At 40.5% G+C, this 12,500-nt stretch overlaps 1 protein-coding gene across 28 annotated transcripts in view; it reads right to left on the bottom strand.

Moving 5' to 3' along the window:
- The window catches only part of LOC135217022 (disintegrin and metalloproteinase domain-containing protein 23-like), a 613,617-nt gene that overhangs the window by 556,027 nt on the left and 45,090 nt on the right, over positions 1–12,500 (bottom strand). The gene's annotated exons all lie outside the window — the stretch shown is intronic.

The following is a 12,500-nucleotide window of genomic DNA, read 5'->3' as shown; positions in this document are numbered from 1 at the left end:
TGGATAACTCTACGGTACCGACACGCCCTAATTCATTTACACAACTAAAAACTTCATTTAACACTCTCTCTCTCTCTCTCTCTCTCTCTCTCTCTCTCTCTCTCTCTCTCTCTCTCTCTTCCTAGTAAATTTTCGCTGTCTGGGCGCATGGTTTGCAATATTGGAACGGAATGCAACATCATTTTTGTTTATTTTTTGTCGCTCATCTGAAGGAATATCATTTAAATACTAACCCTTCTCTCCTTTTTTACATAAAAATATCAACAAATGACTCTTATTCAATTAATATTTTAACCATATTTCTATTAATGTCCTACAATTTAACCCCCATTTATTATTACTGTATTGACTTCTTAACCCTACTTTTAGAAATATCAAAAACTAAACTCTCCTAGTAAATATATTAACTTTTCGCCCAGACTTTGCACAAATGTATTCACCGTTATCTATTTTTCCCAATAAATACATTAACCTTTCTACCGCATTTTTCGTTGTAAATGTATTATCCATCAAGCTCCCTTTGCAATAAATGTATTAACCTTTAAACTTTGATATATAAAAATGACCGTTCGGGTTTTTTTGGTGGGGTGTGGGGTGGGAGGAGAGTAACTGTACACTGCGTCGGTGGTTTCCACAACAGAGAAATAAATATATTTTTAACTATCATTTTTATTTTTGGGGAGGTCGTTTTTGCAGCAGCCGCCACCTCACTCACAAAACGCTTACATGGTCAAAGAACAAAAAAAAACAAAATGTCGACTACGAAGGTTTAAAAAAATGACTTGAACAGCTTTCATAGAATGGAATATAGAATTTAGACCAAAGGCCAAGCGCTGGGACACATGAGGTCATTCAGCGCTCCAATGGACATTTATGGTGAAAAGGTTTGAAAGGTGTAACAGGAGGAAAGCCACGCAGTTTCACAATGCATCAATTTTGTTAGGAGAAGGTGGAAAGTAAGATGGTAGAAAGAGAATATGAAAGGAGGTACAGTAAAAGGGGACGAAAGGAGTTGCAGCTAGAGGCCGAAGGACGCAGCAAAGAACCTTGAATAATGACTATAACGCATCTCACGGCACTCACCCCTTACGAGGACCACTTTCATGAAACCATGACACACGAATGAAAGCAAGAGGCTCTTCACTTTGCTGCAGTACGCATCGCATATCAAATGATGACTTCAGTCCATCGCTTCTGCGCTAATGAGGTCGGTTTGTCATAACTTCAGATTCCCTTCATTTTCGCTCAAGAAATGCGTCTGCTATGCTTTGGCATGGCAGCGCTGACGTAAGCATATGCTAATGGCAAAAACAAAAAGAAAATGTACGAAATCGGATATATTCGATGTGGGTCGATGATCCAGGAACAAGGCCCCAGCGCGAAACATCAAATCTGAAATGAAGCACAGCCAGCCACAGACTTCATTCATGTGTTTCCATATTGATTCAGTACCTTATTCTTCCCCACCCACTAACGTTCAACTTTCTTCTCTTTCAAACCCTTGCACTAGTTTCTGCCGTTTCTATTCATTATCACCAATCGCTACACTACAGTCTGCAATCAACGCCCACTCCGCTTTCCACCCCCTATCCATTATTGCATCTCACAACATTGCACTTACGTTGCTAACTTCTTGCATAGATCCATCTGCAGAAACAGAACAGCTATGGAGACGTAACGCAGCCTTGTCTTAGTTATCCTCCCATCTGCATATTCCAAAAGATAACTGCAGGAATATGTAAAGAATACCAATAAATAAAGAAAAACAGCAATGACGAAGTTCTCTGCTTACTACGAAAACATCGAAATCAAACTCGCCCTTGAAAACAGTCTCTAATTCGTTAACCCTCCAAAAAGACTGCTTAATTCACAGATTAATCTTCTCTCACTCTTTTCCAAGAAGTCCTTAATATTATCTTCTCGTTTCTCTACACCGATGTACAATATCTTTTTCCAGTCAACGTAATATCAAGATCATCAGCCGGGTGTCATGGCTGTGCTTTCCACAAGGTTTGTCCGCCAACTTTCAAATCGCCCCACGGTGCGTCAACACAGCAGTGCAATATGGCATACACATGTCGGCAACATAAAGCACACATATCACAAACACGGTCAATGTGCGTCCACGACTTAATGGTAGTCTTAACCATTGCTTCGTACGACTACCAAACAATTGCACAATTGCCACACAATCGTTACTAAAAGTCGTAGACAATGTTTTCAACATCTTTGTGATATGTATACCAAAAGTTGCCGACATGTATACCACAAGCTGCCGACATTTTAATGACATGTTAATAGTAGTGTAGTGGCAACGTGACAAGTTATCACAGCAAAAGCATTTCCCCAAGATTTCCAAGATGTCTGTAGTGAAATTGGACCAGAGGCACATTAAGATATTCACCATGAGCCGTAATTCAAACATTATATATCAGGCGACTGATTGGTATTCGAGCCTCCAAAGAGGACTAAGTTACTTGCAAACCATGAGCAGTAATGCTCATGGGAGTCATTCATTCCTACATCTCTACCTTATATAAAACTCCAGTTCTTGATTACGATTAGTATTATTGAGCTTTGACGCACTGAATATTGTGTAGGGCTTGCAAACTCGAGGGTCAAACGGTATGATACGTCAGTTATGTACCAGTCAATTTCAGAATGAAAAATTTTCTGTCCTCCTCTATGTTTCCAGAATACCTAATGAGCCTCTTTTTAGAAGAAAGGTTTCGCACCTGTTAAGAACGAAAAAAATAGCAGTAATTCAACCCTATGTAAGCCAAAATAAACCAAAAATTCTAACTTCTTCTCTCTCTTCTCTCTTCTCCCTTCCTCTGCTCTCTCTCTCTCTCTCTCTCTCTCTCTCTCTCTCTCTCTCAAAAAGAAAAAAATGAAAATTAAAAAGCAAAAACCTGCATTCAATTCGGTTCGACTGATCTCCTTTAAAAGGCTTTGAAATTTACGACATCGCTATCTACAACATTTCAATAAAACGCTATTTAAGCCACCATCGATTCCAGCGCCCATTCAGTCTTTTTTTTTTTTTTTTTTTTTTTTTTGTATGATTATGGGATTCCAGATATAATGGCGTCAATTTCACGCGGCTTTGCTGATAAACGATTTCCAGTTTAAAACTCCCTCAAACGTCAAGGTTGGGATGCTGTTTGGGGTCTTCTTGCAACTTTGTTTGGGCCTTGATATTATGATTAGAGCTTGCGAGCAATAATTTTTGCACATAATACCACTGACCAGTGGATTGCCAAAAAATAAGGATTCTGGACTTTCATTTAGTATTGTTGGTCTCTCTCTCTCTCTCTCTCTCTCTCTCTCTCTCTCTCTCTCTCTCTCTCTCTCTTACTGACTAAAGGATACACATTGCTGCTATAAACAACCACTGCAAAAAAATAACATTGAAGACCTAAATTTTAAAGATTCCAATCAACCGCTTTGTTCTTCAGCACGAATTCAGAACTTCCCAAACTCAAGGAAACTGGGTCACATAATCTTCAGAACTTCCCAAACTCAATGAAACTGGGTCACACAATCTTCAGAACTTCCCAAACTCAAGGAAACTGGGTCACACAATCTTCAGAAACTTCCCAAACTCAAGGGAATGGGTCACACAATCTCCAGAACTTCCCAACTCAGGAAACTGGGTCACACAATCTTCAGAACTTCCCAAACTCAAGAAACTGTGGTCACACAATCTTCAGAGCTTCCCAAACTCAAGGAAACTGGGTCACACAATCTTCAGAACTTCCCAAACTCAAGGAAACTGGGTCACACAATCTTCAGAACTTCCCAAACTCAAGGAAACTGGGTCACACAATCTTCAGAACTTCCCAAACTCAAGGAAACTGGGTCACACAATCTTCAGAACTTCCCAAACTCAAGGAAACTGGGTCACACAATCTTCAGAACTTCCAAAACTCGAGGAAACTGGGTCACACAATCTTCAGAACTTCCCAAACTCAATGAAACTGGGTCAGTCAATCTACAAAACTTCCCAATCTCAAGGAAACTGGATCACACAATCTACAGAACTTACGAGTCTCAAGAAAACTGGGTCACACAATCTACAGAACTTCCCAGTCTCAAGGAAACTGGGTCGCACAATCTACAGAACTTCCCAGTCTCAAGGAAACTGGGTCACACAATCTACAGAACTTCCCAGTCTCAAGATAACTGGGTCGCACAATCTACAGAACTTCCCAGTCTCAAGGAAACTGGGTCACAACACACAGAACTTCCCAATCTCAAGGAAACTGGGTCACACAATCTACAGAACTTCCCAGTCTCAAGAAAACTGGGTCACACAATCTACAGAACTTCCCAGTCTCAAGGAAACTGGGTCACACAATCTACAGAAACTTCCAGTCTCAAGAAAACTGGGTCAACAAATCTCACAGAACTTCCAGTCTCAAGGAAACTTGGGTCACACAATCTACAGAACTTCCCAGTCTTCAAGATAAACCTGGTCACACAATCTACAGAACTTCCCAATCTCAAGGAAACTGGGTCACACAATCTACAGAACTTCCCAGTCTCAAGAAAACTGGGTCACACAATCTACAGAACTTCCCAATCTCAATGAAAATGGGTCACACAATCTACAGAACTTCCCAATCTCAAGGAAACTGGGTCACACAATCTACAGAACTTCCCAGTCTCAAGAAAACTGGGTCACACAATCTACAGAATTCCCAGTCTCAAGGAGGAAAAAAAAAAAAAAAAACTGGGTCGCACAATCTACAGAACTTCCCAGTCTCAAGGAAACTGGGTCACACAATCTACAGAACTTCCCAGTCTCAAGGAAACTGGGTCACACAATCTACAGAACTTCCCAGTCTCAAGGAAACTGGGTCACACAATCTACAGAACTTCCCAGTCTCAAGGAAACTGGGTCACACAATCTACAGAACTTCCCAGTCTCAAGAAAACTGGGTCACACAATCTACAGAACTTCCCAGTCTCAAGGAAACTGGGTCAACACAACTACAAGAAAAATAAACAATCTCCCAGAACTGAAGGGGGGCTCGCACAATCTACAGAAATTCAGTCTAAGGAAAAACTCGCAACACAATCTACAAACTTCCCCAGTCTAAAAGGAAAAAGTCACACAATCTACCCAGAACTCCCATCTAAGGAAAACTGGGTCACACAATCTACAGAACTTCCCATTCAAGGAAAAGGGTCGCACAATCTACAGAATTACTCAGCAGCAGGAAACTCCCAGTCAAAACACACTCTACAACTTCCCAATCTCAAGAAACTGGGTTACAATCTACAGAACTTCCAGTCAAGGAAACTCACACAATCTACAGAATCCCACTCGAGGAAACGGGTCACATAATCCCTACGAAACTCAATCTCAAGGACTGGTCACACAATCTACAGAACTTCCCAATCTCGAGGAAACTGGGTCACACAATCTACAGAACTTCCCAATCTCGAGGAAACTGGGTCACACAATCTACAGAACTTCCCAAACTCCAGGAAACTGGGTCAAACAATCCTCAGAAGTTCCCAAACTCAATGAAACTGGGTCCACAACCAATCTTCTGAAAAACTTACCCAAATATCAATGAAATAAATGGGTCAAAACAAATCTACAGGAACTTACCACTCTCAAGGAAAAAAACTGGGTCACACAATCTACAGAACTTCCCAATATCAAGGAAAACTAGGTCACACAAATATACAGGAACTTCCCAATCCTCGAGGAAACTAGGTCACCACAATATACAGAAACTTCCCAAACTCGAGGAAACTGGGTCACACAATATACCAGAAATCTTCCCCAATCTCAATGAAAACTGGGTGCACACAATCGAACAAGGAAACTTACCAGTCTCAAGATAAACTGGGTCACACAATCTAACAGAAACTTTCCCAGTCTCAAGGAAACTGGGTCACAACAATCTACAGAACTTCCAGTCTCCAAGGAATATGGGTGCACACAATCGACCTAGAACTTCCCAAGTCTCCCAAGATACAACTGGGTCACACAAATCTACCAGAACTTCCCAAGTCGCAAGGAAAACTGGGGTCACACAATCTACAGAACTTTCCCACCACTTCAAGGAAACTGGGTCACACAATCGACAGAACTTCCCAGTCTCAAGATAACTGGGTCACATAATCTACAGAACTTCCCAGTCTCAAGGAAACTGGGTCACACAATCGACAGAACTTCCCATTCTCAAGATAACTGGGTCAAACAATCTACAGAACTTCCCAGTCTCAAGGAAACTGGGTCACACAATCTACAGAACTTCCCAATCTCGAGGAAACTAGGTCACACAATCGACAGAACTTCCCAAACTCAAGGAAACTGGGTCACACAATCTTCACAACTTCCCAAACTCAAGGAAACTGGGTCACACAATCTGCAGAACTTCCTAAACTCAAGGAAACTGGGTCACACAATCTTCACAACTTCCCAAACTCAGGAAAATTGGGTTACAAACTTCTCGAAATTTCTTACACTCAAGGCGGTTAGGTACATACTCCTCCGAACTTCCAAAACTCTTCAGAACTTCCACAATTCGGTGAAATAAGATTGCAAACATCAGAACTTCTCAACCTCTAGGATATTGGGTTACACACTTCTTAGACCCAGAAACAAGGAAATTAGGTTACACAATTCCCAGAACTCCCCCAAACGCAAGGAAATTGGGTAACACAATTTTCAAAACTTCCCAAACTCAAGGAAAATATCTCACACACATTTCTGATCTTCCCAGCTTGAGAGGAATTGGGTTACACACTTCAAATCTTCCAAAAATCTAGGACGTTGGGTTAAAAACATTTCAGAATTCCACAATGTCGGGGAATTGCGTTTACTTATTCCAAAACTTCCCCAACTCAAGACATCGGATTGAACAATTCTCGGAACTTCAAAAACTCCAGGATGTTGGGTTAAATACTTCTCAGAAAGCCAGGAGATTGGGTCACACACTGAAAAAATTCCCAGGCATAGAGGAATTAGGTCACATACTTCAGAACTTCCCAAACACAAGGAAATTAGGTTACACATTCCTAGGAATTCGTTATACACTTTTTTAATAGAAAATAAATTCGTCCCACACCTTTCAGTACTCGCCGAGTGTAAAAAAATACGTTCCACACTTTCCGAACCTTTCTTAAAGAAACCTTGTCCACTTTCTTAAAGCAGGTGGACTCTACGAAAGAGGTAAGTGTTAAAACGCTTTACCGAACCTTTCCTATAGAAAGCGAGTCTACTTTCTTAAAGCAGGTGGACCCTGCGAAAGAGGTAAGTGTTAAAACACTTTCCCGAACCTTCCCTATAGAAAGTGAGTCTACTTTCTTAAAGCAGGTGGACCCTACGAAAGAGGTAAGTGTTAAAACACTTTCCCGAACCTTTCCTATAGAAGCGAGTCTACTTTCTTAAAGCAGGTGGACCCTACGAAAGAGGTAAGTATTAAAACACTTTCCCGAACCTTTCCTATAGAAAGCGAGTCTACTTTCTTAAAGCAGGTGGACTCTACGAAAATGATAAGTATTCTACACTTTCCCGAACCTTTCTTAAGGGAAGTGGGTTCGCTGCGCATTTCCCAGAACCGACTCAATAAGACTAAAAAAAATACTTTAACACATTTTCCTTTGCCCTATTAAGTAAAAAGAACTCGGGGAAAAAATGGCACCCCTTATTTATTAATAAGATCAGGATTTGTGTTTCTTTGGCCCTCTGGATAACACTTCCAAAATAATGGCTGGATCGTTTGCCAGAATATGCTCAACCACCATGTGGTAATTGTGGTAATATATCAGGCGTCCATTACGCTTCCCAAGTAACAAGACTGTCAATTCCCATGCTGAACGGTAGTTTGTTTTCTCTCTCGAGAGAGAGAGAGAGAGAGAGAGAAGAGAGAGAGAGAGAGAGAGAGAACAGTGATGTTGTGACAATGTAAAAAAAAAAAAAAAAAAAAACACACAATGTCGAGGGGAGTTTTAGTACGGGGAACCAATTAAGAATATGAAGGATGAAAATATGAGAAGAATATCTCTCTCTCTCTCTCTCTCTTCTCTCTCTCTCTCTCTCTCTCTCTCTCACCAGATATTTCCGAATTATGCTATTATAAATTTATACCAAAATAAATACAAATAATAAAAAAAGGGATCTCGTGCAGGAATAAAGAGGAATTATAAAGCGGAGAGAGAGAGAGAGAGAGAGAGAGAGAGAGAGAGAGAGAGAGAGAGAGAGAGAGAGAGAGAGCGCACTTGCAATATCGAGTGGAATTTTGGTATGGGAATACAATTAAGAAAATGATGTTGAAATGTGCCATGGATGAAGTCCTCTCTCTCTCTCTCTCTCTCTCTCTCTCTCTCTCTCTCTCTCTCACCAGACATTTCTGAATCACGCTATTACAAACTCATACCAAATCAAGTACAAATAAATGGAGACCGAGCAGGAATGAAAATGTAATGAAAATGAACAACAAAACCGAAGCGGAGAGAGAGAGAGAGAGAGAGAGAGAGAGAGAGAGAGAGAGAGAGAGAGAGAGAGAGAGAGAAACAATTTTAGAAGCACATCAAGATGTTAAATCGCATCTTCCCTCTTGTTATCAATATATAAAAACGGACAAAATAAAACTGAGAGAGAGAGAGAATGGAGGAGAAGAGATAGAGAGGAGAGGAGAGGAGAGGAGAGAGAGAGAGAGAGAAGCGGGAAACGAGGGCAAATGGTGAAGTGGACTTGCATCAAATATCGCTTACTGAGCCAGCGATATATATAAAGACGAAGCGATGGTATGTAAGTATATATGTCGTATTCCAATAACGGGAAATAATTACATTTAATAACAGGGAGTAATAAAAACGCCATACCGAGGGCGAAAAAGATTTTTTTTAAATCTCGCGCGAAATAAAACAAAAAGGCTCGGAAATAATAATTTCATTTTACCCTTATCCCAAAACTGATTTAAACCAGTTCCACCTAGAGAGAGAGAGAGAGAGAGAGAGAGAGAGAGAGAGAGAGAGAGAGAATCGGAAAATAGGCATTTGGGTTGATAGTCTCTCTCTCTCTCTATGCATTTGGGTTGATATTCTGCATCTCTCCCTCTCTCTTAAATCAGTTCCAGAGAGAGAGAGAGAGAGAGAGAGAGAGAGAGAGAAGAGAGAGAGAGAGAGAGGGGGGGTTATATGCATTTAGGTTAATATTTTGCTCGTTCTCTCTCTTTCTCTCTTTGAAACCAGTTCCAACTAGAGACAGAGATAGAGACAGCCGGAAAATTTGAATTTAGGTTCATATCTTGTAATCTCTCTCTCTCTCTCTCACTCTAGCGATAGAGAGAGAGAGAGAGAGAGAGAGAGAGAGAGAGAGAGAGAGAGAGAGAGAGAGAGAGAGAGATGATTAAGGAAATATTAACCCAAATGCGTATTTTTCGACTCTCTCTCTCTCTCTCTATCGCTAGAGAGAGAGAGAGATTACAAGATATGAACCTAAATTCATATTTTCCGGCTGTCTCTATCTCTGTACTCATAGCTTGGAACTGGCTTTCAAAGATGGAGAAAGGAGAGAGAACGAGCAGCAAAATTATTAAGATAAATTGCATATTACCACCCTCCTCTCTCTCGCTCGCTCTCTTCTCTCTCTCTCTCGCCTCTATCTGGGAATTGGAACGTGGGCGTAAACGAGAGCGCAACGAAACCCAGAGCGAGCAGAGCACCGAGAAAGGAAAAGAGAGAAAAAAAATGGCACTCCTTCCCAAGATGCTGGAGATAATGTCGAGAATAATCGGCCCTCATCACCTCGGGGAGATATGAGACGGGGAAATGAGCACTGTAATGCATCGCCTTCCTTATTCGACTGGCGTTTGTGAAGGGAAATGGGGGTGAGCCTTTTTAGTCTAAATTTACCAGTAGTGAAAACCTACAGCTTATATTTGTAACATAACTAGAGTTCCATTTAAAGGGGAGCTCCGTCATGGCAAAAGCGAAGGATTTCCGCGGCCGGCCAATCACAGGTGAGCAGCATCCAGGAGCGAGCCAATCAGAGGGCAAATCCACCCTCAGGTAGTACCGTCACGAACCCCCTAACCAATGGGAGGTCGTCATCTCCATCCGAGTCGGTGACGTGACGGAGCACTAGCCAATGAAGAGCGTGATCTATTTCTGGGGGGTGACGTCACACTCTCCCGACCAATGGGGAGCGAGATGCCGTTTCCAGGGAATGACGTCACTGCTCTTGGCTAATGGCCGCTCCCCTCGCGATTCCAGGTCGGCGACGTCACACCCGAGACCGGCCAATTGGATCACAGTTCGGCCTCATACATCCGTGACGCGGGGACGGGGCCGGCCAATGGATGGAGACAATCAGAGCTCTGGAAGGAACGAGTCTCGCTGGTTGTTTCGTTCGACATGAAAGGAGAAACGCGAAGATAAATCAAGTCACAGAGAGAGAGAGAGAGAGAGAGAGGAGCTTTGGAACGGTTCTCTCTCTATTAACAAGTCTAAGTGACAGCCAAATATTATCAAGTCTCTTCTTAATACTCGGAGGGTATAGGGGAAGGGTGGGGATGGGGAGTGTGAGATGGGGGCTGCCTTCCCTCCGGATAACTGGTCTAAACCCTGAGCTGGATATCACAGCTGTCAATTCATTGCAAAATAGAAAAGCTACTTCTTCGACTTCACTGAACTAAAAGAGGATACTGACCAAGAATTCCCACAGTGTAAAATTAAGTTACAATAAACTATTATTTTTAATAATACAAAAACGGCAAAAGTCTTTCATTCTTATTTGTTCGTGTTTCTTTAAACAAATGTCTTTTCTTCCAATTTTATAAAAAAATGAAAGTAGTATAGCAAGTTTATTATTATTATTATTATTATTCATCTTTTATTTATTTATTTTTATTGTTTATTTATTTTTTTTTTTTTATTTTTTTTTTTTTTTTTGTCTATCACAGTCCTCCAATTCGACTTGGTGGTATTTACAGTGTGGGGTTCTGGGTTGCATCCTGCCTCCTTAGGAGTCCATTACTTTTTCTTACTATGGAGGCAGGATGCAACCCGGAACCCCACACTATAAATACCACCCAGTGGAATTGGATTATTATTATTATTTTTTTTTTTTTGCTCTATCACAGTCCTCCAATTCGACTGGGTGGTATTTATAGTGTGGGTTCGGGTTGCATCCTACCTCCTTAGGAGTCCATCACTTTTCTTACTATGTGCGCCGTTTCTAGGATCACACTCTTCTGCATGAGTCCTGGAGCTACTTCAGCCTCTAGTTTTTCTAGATTCCTTTTCAGGGATCTTGGGGGATCGTGCCTAGTGCTCCTATGATTATGGGTACGATTTCCACTGGCATATCCCATATCCTTCTTATTTCTATTTTCAGATCTTGATACTTATCCATTTTTCCCTCTCTTTCTCGTTCAACTCTGGTGTCCCATGGTATTGCGACATCAATGAGTGATACTTTCTTCTTGACCTTTGTCAATCAACGTCACGTCTGGTCTATTTTCACGTATCACCCTATCTGTTCTGATAACCATAGACCCAGAGGATCTTTGCCTGATCGTTTTCTATCACTCCTTCAGGTTGGTGTTCGTACCACTTATTACTGCAAGGTAGCTGATGTTTCTTGCTGATGTTTTATTCATTATTACATTATTATTGTTATTATTATTATTATTATTATTATTATTATTATTATTATTATTATTATTATTATATTATTATATATATATATATATATATATATATATATATATATATATATATATATATATAAAGGTTTTTGCCACGAAAGAAAAAATGAAAAAGCGAGATAGCTGAGTACTTTCGGTCCTGTTCAGACCCTTTACTAAGGGTCTGAACCGGACCGAAAGTACTCGGCTATCTCGCTTTTTCATTTTTTCCTTCGTAGCAAAAACCTTTATTTATACATTGCATCACGTTTTAAATACTTTCGTGATCAAGTTATTCCTATATATATATATATATTATATATAGATATATATATATATATATATATATATATATATATTATATATATATATATGATATATTGGTTTATGACAGTCCTCCAATTCGACTGGGTGGTTTTTATGGTGTGGGGTACCGGGTTGCATCCTGCCTCCTTAGGAGTCCATCACTTCACTCTATGTGCGCCGTTTCTAGGATCACACTCTTCTGCTTGAGTCCTGGAGCTACTGCAGCCTCTGGTTTTTGTAGATTCCTTTTCAGGGATCTTGGGATCGTGCCTAGTGTTCCTATGATTATGGGCACAATTATTATCATTATTATTATTATTATTATTATTATTATTATTATTATTATTATTATTCAGAGGATGAACCCTATTCATATGGACCAAGCCCACCAAAGAGGCCATTGACTTGAAATTGAAGCACCCAAATAATGATATGGGGTTCATCAGAAAGAAGTAAGAGAAGGTAATTGGAAATACCGAAAGAGAAAGTGTTATTCTTAAACGCAATATAACTTTAAATGTGAACCCGTTCAGAATC

Source organism: Macrobrachium nipponense, chromosome 7 (assembly GCF_015104395.2).
Source record: "Macrobrachium nipponense isolate FS-2020 chromosome 7, ASM1510439v2, whole genome shotgun sequence".
Lineage (NCBI taxonomy): Eukaryota > Metazoa > Arthropoda > Malacostraca > Decapoda > Palaemonidae > Macrobrachium > Macrobrachium nipponense.
Note: the sequence above shows the minus strand (reverse complement) of the source record. Positions and strands in the feature narration are given on the sequence as shown.